The 12,077-nt window shown below is 49.1% G+C and overlaps 1 long non-coding RNA gene across 1 annotated transcript; it reads left to right on the top strand.

Annotated features, from left to right (window-relative positions):
• The first annotated feature begins 200 nt into the window (after positions 1 to 200).
• LOC139273830 (uncharacterized) lies at positions 201 to 9,234 on the top strand. Its single transcript, XR_011595395.1, has 2 exons — positions 201 to 377; positions 8,350 to 9,234. It is a non-coding gene; the product is annotated as an uncharacterized lncRNA (long non-coding RNA).
• Positions 9,235 to 12,077: the final 2,843 nt, after the last annotated feature.

Here is a 12,077-nt window from a genome sequence, read left to right as displayed (position 1 = left end):
CCAATAGGAGACGACAACACCACAGAGCCCCGCCCATTGTGTTGAAGGAACGCTGGGCAGCTCCGGGGTCACGTGGCTCCTGATTTGAAAACCGTTAAACCGCCTCACCGCGCGCCGGGCGAAGGACGGCACCGCCCCGCCCACATCGCCTGTGACGTCGGTGCTGAGCCGCTCGTCGTGCGCCTGCGCCGGACTCCCAGCTCACTCAATCACTCACTCCTGCAGTATTAATAATAACTTTTCTTTATAGAGTGTCTTTAACGTAGTAAAACGTCCCAAGGCGCTTCACAGCAGTGTTACAGGACACAACACATACACTTAACACAGAGCCACAGAAGAAGAAATTGCGGCAGGTGACCAAAAGCTGGGTCAAAGAGGTAGGTTTAAAGGAGGGTCTGAAAGTAGGAAAGAGGCGGAGAGGTTTAGGGAGGGAGTTCTAGAGCTCGGGGCTCAGGCAGCTGAAGGGCCGGATACCGATGGTGGAGCGATTATAATCAGGGATGGTCAAAAGGGCAGAATTTGAGGAGTGCAGACATCTTGTGGGCTGCAACAGATTCCAGAGATCGGGAGGGGCGAGGCCCTGGAGTGATTTGTAAAAAGTGATTTGTGATTATTAACAACAGCAACTTTTAACAGTGAGTCTTGTTTATTTTGTTTATTTCATGGGACGTGCTGGCAACGGAAGAATGACCATAATATGATAGAATGTTACATTAAGTTTGGAAGTGATTTCGTTAAATCCAAAACTGTGGTCTTAAATTTAAACAAAGAAAACTTGTTAAGCATGAGGGGTGAATTGCTTTAGGTAGATTCGGAAACTGCATTAAAAAAAGTATGACAGTAGATAAGCAATGGCTAGAATTAAAGAATTAATCCATAATTTACAACAAACATACATTCCTTTAAGGCACAAAAACCCCACAGGAAAGGTGGTCCAACCGTGGCTAACGAGAAGTTATAGATAGTTTTAGATCAAAGGAACAGGCTTATAATGTTGCTTTAAAAAAAAGAGCAGTAAGCCTGGGAATTGGTAGCATTTTAGAATTCAGCAAAGGAGGACCGAGAAGTTGATAAAGAAAGGGAAAATAGAATGAGAGTAAACTAGCGAGAGACATAAAAACAGACTGTAAAATCTTTCATAGTATTGTTAAAAAGGAAAAGATTAGCAAAAGTAAATATGGGTCCCTTACAGGCTGAGACAGGAGAAATTATAATGGGGAATAAAGAAATGGCAGAAAAATTAAACAAATACTTTGGGGGAGAGGGGGGGAAATTGCAGTCGGAGGCTTCCTTCGGGCAAATGCATCCAAGTGAAATTTTTTAAACAAAATTGCCTGGTGGCCCCGGAGGAACATAGGATTGCGGTCGGAGTCCGAGTTCCACAGTGCAGCGTACAGGAACATGTCTTCCAGGTATGTATTCATATCCTGTGATCATGTGGGCCTGGACCACCAATGAACATCTAGTATTCTCATTGATAATAATGAGAGCTCCGGTTGTACGAGCTCCCATTGCTATCAACAACAACAACTTTATTTATATAGTGCTTTTAACATAGTAAAATGTCTTAAGGTGCTTCACAGCAGTTTTATAGACAAAGCAAATAAATTTGACACTGAGCCACATAAGAACAAATTACAGCAGATGACCAAAAGCTTTGTCAAAGAGGTAGGTTTTAACGAGAGTCTTTAAAGGAGGAAAGAAATGTCCAGAGGCAGAGAGGTTTAGGGAGGGAGTTCCAGAGCTTGGGGCCCAGGCAGCTGAAGGCGCGGCCGCCGATGGTTGAACAGTTCTGATCAGGAATGCTCAGGAGGGCAGATTTTGAGGAAGACAGATATCACGTGGCGTTGTGAGGCGGAAAGAGATTAGAGAGATAGGGAGGGGCGAGGCCATGGAGGGATTTGTAAACCAGGATGAGAATTTTGAAATCGAGTCGTTCCTTAACCGGGAGTCAATGTAGGTCAGTAAGCAAAGGGGTGATGAGTGATCGAGACTAGGTGTGAGTTAGGACACGGGCTGCTGAATTTTGGATGATCTCAAATTTACATAGGGTAGAATGTGGGAGGCCATCCAGGAGTTGTCAAGTCTAGAGGTAACAAAGGCATGGATGAGGGTTTCAACAGCAGATGAGCTGAGGCAGGGGCAGATGCGGGCAAAGTTACGGAGGTGGAAATAGACGGTTTTAGATATGTCGCGAGTATGTGGCCAGAAGCTCATTTCGGGGTCAAAATATGATGCCTATGTTGCGAACAGTCTGGTTTAGCCTCAGACAGATGCTAGGGAAAGGGTTGGAATCAGTATCCAGCACTGGATGTTGGACAAGCAGTCTGTCAATTTAGAGACCGTGGAGGGGTCGAGAGAAGTGGTGGAGAGGTAGAGCTGGGTGTCGTCAGCGAACCTGACTCTGTGTTTTTGGATGACATCACCAAGGGGCAGCATATAGATGAGAGATAGGAGGGGGCCAAGGATAGATCCTTGGGGGGGACACCAGAGGTAATGATGTGGGGGCAGGAAGAGAAGCCATTGCAGGAGATTTTCTGGTTATGATTAGATAGATAAGAATGGAACCAGGCAGTCCCACCCATCCGGACGAAGATGAAGAGGCGTTGGAGGAGGATGGAGTGCTCAACTGTGTCAAAGGCTGCACACCGGTCGAGGAGGGATAGTGCACCTTTGTCACAGTCACAAAGAATGTCATTTGTGACTTTGATGAGAGCAGTTTCAATACTGTGGCAAGGGCGGAAACCAGATTGAAGGGATTCAAACATGGAATTCCGGGAAAGGTGGTCATGGATTTGGGAGGAGACAACACAGTCAAGGACTTTGGAGAGGAAAGGGAGTTCGAGATGGGGCGGTAGCTAGCAAAAACAGTGGGGTCAAGGGTTTTTTTGAGGAGAGGGGTGATGACAGCAGATTTGTAGGAGAGGGGGGCAGTTCTTCTTGGACAGTCCCTCGGAGTCAAGGATGACTTGCTTCCACATTAATGAGTTTTCGGGTGGATAAGTCCAATGCGGGACCTGCAGTCTCTGTCACAGGTGGGGCAGATGGTGGTTGAATGGACGTTGGTTGAAGGGACGGGTGGGTGGAGTGCTTGGGTTGTCATCACTCCTCCTGCTCTTTGCGTTGGCTTCCGCTTGCTTCCGGCAAAGAGACTCGAGGTGTTCGGCGCCTTCCTGGATGCTTCTCCTCCACTTTGAGCAGTCTTGGGCCAGGGATTCCCAGGTGTCAGTGAGGATGTTGCACCTTTTCAAGGAGGTTTTGAGGGTGTCCTTGCAGTGTTTCCTCGGCCCATTTGGAGCTCGCTTGCCGTGTCGGAGCTCCGAGTAGAGCGCTTGTTTTAGAGTCTAGTATCGGGCATGCGGACAATGTGGCCCATCCATCAGAGCCGATTGAGCGTGGTCAATGCCTCGATGCTGGGGATGATGTCCTGAGCGAGAACACTGACGTTGGTGCGCCTTTCTGCAGGATCTTGCGGAGGCAGCGTTGATACCTCTCCAGTGCTTTGAGGTGCCTGCTGTACATGGTCCATGTCTCTGAAGCATATAGGAGGGTGGTTTTCACTACTGCTCTGTAGACCCTGAAGGGGACAGTACCTGAGGAGAGAGAACTGTTAACAATGTCAGCTAACATGGGAGCCAGAAAAGGAAGTTGTGTGGTCACCAGTTTAGTGGGAATAGGGTTAAGGGACCAGGAAGTGGGTCTCATGGACAAGATGAGCATGGAGAGGTCAAGAGGGGAGATCAGAGAGAAACTAGAGAAAGATGCGAGTTTAGAACTGGGGCAAGGGGGCACCTCAGAGGAACTTTGCCCCCGTGGGCTAGGGGAAGGAAGGGAACTGGAAGAGGCAGATGATCGGATGGTCTCAATCTTTGAGACCAAGAAGTCCATGAGCTCCTCACACTTGTTGGAGGTGAGTGTGGTGGAGACAGGGGAGAGGAGTTTAAGGAGATGGTTAGCAGTAGAGAATAGTAGCCGGGGGTTATCTCTGCATTCCAGAATGATCCTGGAACAGTGAGCAGTTTTTACAGACAAGAGTAGGACCCGAGAATGCTTTATGTGGTCAAGCCAGATCTGGAGGTATATGACTAAACCACTTGTCCACCACATCCGTTCAAGTCTGCGCCCCTTGAACCTGAAGGAGCTGTACCGGGGGAACGGCCAGGGTGAGAGAGAGTAATAATAGGGACTAGGGCATCAAAGGTGATAGTGAGGGTGTGGGTGAGCAGATCGGTGGCTGCAGAAATGTCATGGTGAAAGGAGGGCCAAAGGCTGGACAGTTTGGAGTTGATAAGTGCAGTTGTAAGAGAGTTTGGAGAGAGTTTTTTCCAGGGACGGATGCAGAAGGAAGTAGATTTGGGTGGGGGAACGGGGGGATGTGGGTGGAGAGCGATACAAGGAAATGGTCAGAGATGGGCTTATGTGTAATTGAGACGGTAGGAATATCGAGGCCACGAGAGATGGCAAGATCAAGGGGGAGAATGTGAGTATGGGTTGAGGAGTTCACATGGAGAGAGAGATTAAGGGAGGACAGGAGGGTAGTGAACTCAGAAGAGGGAGAGCTTGATGAATTGAGATGGAGGTTGAAATCACCGAGGATGAGAAGTCACTCGGTGCAAAGGCTGAGGGAGGAGAGCAGTGAGGATAGATATGTAATATAGGTTGAACCCCCCCCCCCCCAATTATCCGGCACCCTCGGGATCTGGCCTGTGCCGAATAAGGGATTGTACCAGATGAGGGGAGGTCAGCGGCCCGAGTGGGGTGGGGTGGGGGGGGTCCAGGGCAGACCCGAAGTGTCGGCGGCGGAGTGTCAGCGCGGTCCGTGGCGGGCAGAGTGTCGGCCACGTTCTGCGCATGCGCCGGAATCATGCTGGACGAGGCGTGGTGCCGGAGAAGGGAGATCCAACCTGTAACAATGTTAACATATTTGGGAGGGCGATAGAGAACGAGATCTTTAAATGAAGCGAGAGGGGTGGAATAAGGTGAGATGTTCAAAGGAGGAGAAAGTGCCGGAGGAGTAGGGGACAGACCAAGGTGTGATTTGATGATGAGAGCCACACCACCACCACGGCAGTCTGGGCGGGGCAAGTGGTGGAAGGTATAGCCGGGAGGGAAGGCTTTGTTTAAAGGTAATGTGCCATCATCCCTCGGCCAAGTTTCCGTCAGGGCCATGATGTCGATGCAATCATCCACGATAAGCTCATGGATGGCAAGGGTCTTGTCCGCAAGTGAACAGACATTCTGCAAAGAGATGCGGAGAGGATCAGTGATGGCTGACCCACTGCCAGCATCCACAGGGTCAGGGATTGGACGGGTGAGTTGGACGGGGAGGAGATTGGCAAGGTTAGCCCCTCCCCCTCCCCCCGGGCAAGCTGAGTGTCAAGGTGGGTGAGAGGAGGATGGGACAGTTGGGGTTGCTGCTCGTGAGGTGACAGCGACGAGTGCCACAGTGGGCCCTTCGGCAGATGCCAAGAGAGGCACAGAGGGAAGCTGCAGGCTTGTCTCAAAGGGAGTCGAGCCTGGGACAGTGGCAGGAGAGTAGGTAGGTTGGAGAGTAATGAAGGGTTGGGGGAGGGATTTGGGAGGGCAGAGTATCCGAGAGAGGAGAGATGAAAGGCGACATGACGACAGGAGAGATGGTCAGGGAGGGATAGGGAGAAAAGAAAAAGCGGGAGAAGGAAGTGGAAATAGAAGAGAATGGCTCTGGTCCGAAGCGGCAGCAAATAGACACGGGGAAAAATTCAGTTTACACAGTGAATAGGGAATACTACAATAGGGATTCTACAATAGTGCAATCAGTATAATCAAGATCAATTATATTAAAACAAAATTGATTGATATATAGATTAATTATAAGTAAATTTAAAATCAAAACTTGAGTAATTGAAAAGTTAAATCAGTCTCTAGCTGTCTCATTAAATCAGTAAATCAATTCCCGGGTCGATCAAAAGGCACAATGAGAAGTAATCATTCCAAAGACCATTGATCCAACTTCTGTCCTGTGATTGTATGAACTGGTGCTCTCCGCTCTCTGTCCTGTGGTTGTATGAACTGATGCTCTCCGCTCTCTGTCCTGTGGTTTTATGAACTGGTGCTCTCCACTCTCTGTCCTGTGATTGTATGAACTGGAGCTCTCCACTCTCTGTCCTGTGATTGTATGAACTGATGCTCTCCACTCTCTGTCCTGTGATTGTATGAACTGGAGCTCTCCACTCTCTGTCCTGTGATTGTATGAACTGATGCTCTCCACTCTCTGTCCTGTGGTTGTATGAACTGGTGCTCTCCACTCTGTCCTGTGATTGTATGAACTGGTGCTCTCCGCTCTCTGTCCTGTGATTGTATGAACTGGTGCTCTCCACTCTCTGTCCTGTGATTGTATGAACTGGTGCTCTCCGCTCTCTGTCCTGTGATTGTATGAACTGGTGCTCTCCACTCTCTGTTCTGTGATTGTGTGAACTGGTGCTCTCCACTCTCTGTCCTGTGACAGTTTCAACTCCGATATAATTTCTATATAGTTATAGTTTCAGTTTCAACCGTTGTCCCATTAAACAGGTCCTTTTCTGCTCACTTTATTGTTTCATCATAGGCAGTCCCTCGGAATCGAGGAAGACTTGCTTCCACTCTTAAAATGAGTCCTTAGTGGCTGAACAGTCCAATACGAGAACCACAGTCCCTATCACGTTGAGGGAAAGGGCGGGTGGGACAGGTTTGCCGCACGCTCCTTCCGCTGCCTGCGCTTGATTTCGGCATGCTCTCTGCAATGAGACTTGAGGTGCTCAGCGCCCTCCCGGATGCATTTCCTCCACTTAGGGTGGTCAATGACCAGGGACTCCCAGGTGTCAGTGGGGATGTTGCACTTTATCAGGGAGGCTTTGAGGGTGTCCTTATAACGTTTCCTCTGCCCACCTTTGGCTCGTTTGCCGTGAAGGAGTTCCAAGTAGAGCGCTTGCTTTGGGAGTCTCGTGTGTGGCATGCGAACATTGTGGCCTGCCCAGCAGAGCTGATCGAGTGTGGTCAGTGCTTCAATGTTGGGGATGTTAGCCTGGTTGAGAACGGTAATGTTGGTGCGTCTGTCCTCCCAGGGGATTTGTAGGATCTTGTGGAGACATCGTTCGTGGTATTTCTCCAGCGACTTGAGGTGTCGACTCTACATGATCCATGTCTCTGAGCCATACAGGAGGACGGGTATTATGACAGCCTTGTAGACCATGAGCTTGGTGGCAGATTTGAGGGCATGGTCTTCAAACGCTTTTTACCACTGGCGGCCAAAGGCTGCACTGGAGGCGGTGTTGAATCTCGTCGTCAATGTCTGCTCTTGTTGCTAAGAGGCTCCCGATGTATGGAAAATGGTCCACGACAGAGGTTGGATGGTCTTGGACCTGGCCTGGAGACGGCAAAGGTTGAACAGGTTCCCACTAGTTCTGTAGTTTAGTTCCACTCCAGCGGGGAGCTCTCGCCATAGGCAACTAACTATTGTTTACATCGACACACACTTGCTCCGGGTACAGTTTTATCCTGACCACTGCAAAACCCCTCAGCCTTCCCACTCTGCTCTGTCGAGATGTAATTAGCTACAAGACAGCATGGAACAAACAGGAACGATGGATTTTACGATTTTAGTTTTGAAATGAAGATTTGAGTTGCTGTGGATGGATTCTCTGTAGCGGGAGAGGTGGTTGCAGGCAGATAGAGCGGAGGGCAGTAATGGTCTGGCAGATGGACGGGGAGGCTTCATAAACAATTTGTGTGTGCCGCCAACCCAGAATAATACCCTGAGCTACCAGCGTTTATCGCCCTCTCGCCAGCTACACGGCACTCCACGTCGCTCAGCTCAATCTCACTCTCTCTCTCCTTCCCTTTAAATCTAATCTCCAAATCACTCCGTCAGCAGCAGCTGCCTTCTATTCCCCCTTCACTGCGGTCGGATATATAGATATAGATTAATATAGATGTAGATCAATAATTCCCTTTTATCGGCAGTAATTCAGTCACGGTTGTAGGCCGGGTGCTGAGATGCCAACTTCAGGGGAGGCGAGGGAGGGGAACCAGTGAGTGTAGAACTGGACCCAGCCAGAGTCAGCACCTTCAGGGGAGGAGAGGGAGGGGAACCAGTGAGTGTAGAACTGAACCCAGACAGAGTTGGTGGTGAAAACTGGGAGCAGAGGACACGCTGTCTTCAGACGTGCGATTGTGTTTGAATTTCAGGACAGGGAGAACGGAGAGTGTGTGGGACGGGGATTTACAGCTTTGGAGGAACAAGAGAGGAAAGAATGTTCCATAGAATCTAGAGTTGTCTGTTCTGAATTTCTGTCCTGTACTTGAAGTAATGGTTTTTGTAAACTCCTTTTCCAGTGTATTAAAAGGCGCGATTTGCAGACGGGAAACTCAAACCAAACATCACGTCAAGAGCTGACGGAATAATTTGATTCTCAGGATATGAATATCATCAGCCATTGAATGTGGAAGGAGAAATGTTTGTTCTGTCTGTGGGAAAATATTTTAAACATCAGTGTGACTGGAAAAGCACTGAGACACACACACACCCGAGTGAGAGTGTTCCAGTGCACTGACTGTGGAAAGAGTTTTAACCGGTTACACAGCCAGAAAAAACATCGCACCATTCACAGCGGGGAGAAACCGTACACGTGTTCCGTGTGTGGACCAGGCTTCAACTGGTAATCCAACCTGGAGAGGCACAAGGACACCCGCAACACGGAGAAACCGTGGGAATGCGGGGACTGTGGGAAGAGATTTAATTACCCGTCTGATCTGGAAGTTCATCGGCGCAGTCACACCGGGGAGAGGCCGTTCACCTGCTCAGTGTGTGGGAAGGGATTCACTTTGAAATGTAACCTGCTGACACACCAGCAAGTTCACACCGGGGAGAGACCGTTCACCTGCACTGTGTGGGAAGGGATTCACTACCTCATCCAACCTGCTGACACACAAGCGAGTTCACAAGTGACTGGAAGGTTGGATTCTACTGTTACCCCAGACTGCATCATGTCCATTCTGACAGTTGGGGTTTTTTCCTACTGATATTGATTCCCCTATAACTGGGCTGGAGTTTAATATTCTGGATATTGGACCAATTAATCAACGGGTCAGATAAAAATAATGTTTATTGTGTTTGCATGCATACTTCACTCTTTTTAAACAGCTTTCTTCAAATACTGAAAGCTGCAACAAATGGAGCTAAACATTCTTGAACCGTTGATAAAATGAATTGAATCTGCAGGTTAGTTTTGGATTTCTCTGGGATGGAGCCGGACATGATGTGCCTTGAAATACCGCCGGTGTCCAGTAGATGACGCTGTCCCTCCAACTCTCTCCGACTGAGAGGAGAGTGACTGCCCCCTAGAATAGGGGGAATGAGGGCAGCTCAGGGTCAGACACTGAACATACTGCCCCCCCACAGGGACATCACACACTGCCCCCTCTCTGGGACAGCTCAGGGTCAGACACTGAACATACTGCACCCCACAGGGACATCACACACTGCCCCCTCCCTGGGACAGCTCAGGGTCAGACACTGAAAATACTGCACCCCACAGGGACATCACTCACTGCCCCCTCCCTGGGGCAGCTCAGGGTCAGACACTGAACATACTGCACCCCACAGTGACATCACTCACTGCCCCCTCCCTGGGGCAGCTCAGGGTCAGACACTGAACATACTGCACCCCACAGGGACATCACACACTGCCCCCTCCCTGGGGCAGCTCAGGGTCAGACACTGAACATACTGCCCCCCACAGGGACATCACACACTGCCCCCTCCCTGGGGCAGCTCAGGGTCAGATACTGACCCCCACAGGGACATCACACACTGCCCCCTCCCTGGGCCAGCTCAGGGTCAGAAATTGGGGATCAATTTTCCCCACCATTCTGCGCTGTATTTTTGCCGTCTGTTGTTTTATTTTGAGCAAACTAAAATCTCCAAGTTTCCTCTAAGTTTCTGCACCATCGCAAACCACTTGGGTACAATTTTTTTACAGTGCGATTTTTTGACATCACTGGGGGCGTAACCTGACGCTGTGCCACTTCTTGCCATTTAAGCGAGTTTGGCCAACTACGATTTCTTTTAAGATGGTGTAGTGGGCCGTGCTGAAAAACACTCTGGGCTTTTAACAAAATCAACGCACATAACAAAATTGGCGCAGATAAGACGCCATTGATTTTAGCCGAGGTTTTGGAGGGAGTGAAGGAGACATTAATTACATACACAAAATGAATGCATGACACATGTTCATTTTTGGAGAGTAAAAAGGGAGAAACTACATTTATTTGAAAGTATAAATGGAAATTGTAACTTTTACATAAGAACATAAGAATTAGGAACAGGAGTAGGCCATCTAGCCCCTCGAGCCTGCTCCGCCATTCAACAAGATCATGGCTGAACTGGCCGTGGACTCGGCTCCACTTACCCGCCCGCACCCCATAACCCTTAATTCCCTTATTGGTTAAAAATGTATCTATCTGTGATTTGAATACATTCAATGAGCTAGCCTCAACTGCTTCCCTGGGCAGAGAATTCCACAGATTCACAACCCTCGGAGAAGAAATTCCTTCTCAACTTGGTTTTAAATTGGCTCCCCCGTATTTTGAGGCTGTGCCCCCGAGTTCTGGTCTCCCGACCAGTGGAAACAAACTCTCTGCTTCTATCTTGTCTATCCCTTTCATTATTTTAAATGTTTCTATAAGATCACCCCTCATCCTTCTGAACTCCAACGAGTAAAGACCCAGTCTACTCAATCTATCATCATAAGGTAACCCTCTCATCTCCGGAATCAGCCTAGTGAATCGTCTCTGTACCCTCTCCAAAGCTAGTATATCCTTAAGTAAGGTGACCAAATCTGCACGCAGTACTCCAGGTGCGGCCTCACCAATACCCCTATACAGTTGCAGCAGGACCTCCCTGCTTTTGTACTCCATCCCTCTCGCAATGAAGACCAACATTCCATTCGCCTTCCTAATAACCTGCTGTACCTGCAAACTAACTTTTTGGGATTCATGCACAAGGACCCCCAGGTCCCACTGCACCACAGCATGTTGTAATTTCTCCCCATTCAAATAATATTCCCTTTTACTGTTTTTTTTTCCCAAGGTGGATGACCTCACATTTTCCGACATTGTATTCCATCTTCCAAACCTTAGCCCATCAAGTTTCATCCCACCACCGAACCTCTCCTCACCGGGCTTGAGGGTCGGAGTGCCGGCCGGCAGGATCGCTCCCTCGGCCGGTCACAGGAGCTCAGTGCTCGGCTTCAAAAGAAGCCCAGGGGAGGGTGGAAGCTGAGGGAGCGATGCTGCCGGCCGGTGCTCCGTCCCTGTGTGCCTCGAGCCCGGTGAGCATCGGAGACGGCACAAAAGCATTTTTTTGCACAGCAACAATGAAAAATATTAAATATTGCCTCCAGTCATCATGTGTATTTTGTGCCCCAAATGTCTGCCTCGAGTGTTGTCACAGTAGAAACCGAGCCTAATGTTGCACATGCGCAGACCAGGGTGTGGTCCATGACTAGGGCATCAACCTTGGATAGAGAGGAAAGAAGGTGTGAGTGCTTTCTGCTACTATTTTCATTGCGTTTCAAACTTAGAACAAATAATGGGAGCAATATTAACAATGCCTTTCTTAGTAAGAGCCTTCTGCATCATGGTGCCGTTGATCACATCAGGAACCAGAGAGCGCGGAGGATGATGGTCAGGAGGCCTTACTCAAATCGGGGATAGAGAGAGAGGAGTTCATTCCTGCACCTGAGTGAGGCAGACTGCATCAGGAGGCTGCGTTTTCGGAAGGAGGTCATAACAGAGATCTGCGAATTAATCAAGGCAAACCTGCAGCCTAGAAGCCTGAGGAGGACTGCATTCTCTGTAGAAGTGAAGGTGACTGCAGCACTTGCCTTCTATGCCTCTGCCTCTTATTCAACTGGGAATGTATGCTCCATCTCTCAACATCCAACATATCTGCATTCAGCAGGTGACTGCTGCACTGTGCCTGCAGGAATGACTACATCAAGTTCCTCATGACTGCCCAGGCAATGTGTGACAGGGCTGTGGGCTTCTCCAGGTACAGGGTT

This window comes from Pristiophorus japonicus, chromosome 9 (genome assembly GCF_044704955.1).
Source record: "Pristiophorus japonicus isolate sPriJap1 chromosome 9, sPriJap1.hap1, whole genome shotgun sequence".
NCBI classification, from domain to species: domain Eukaryota; kingdom Metazoa; phylum Chordata; class Chondrichthyes; family Pristiophoridae; genus Pristiophorus; species Pristiophorus japonicus.
This window is presented reverse-complemented; position numbering and strand designations above follow the sequence as displayed.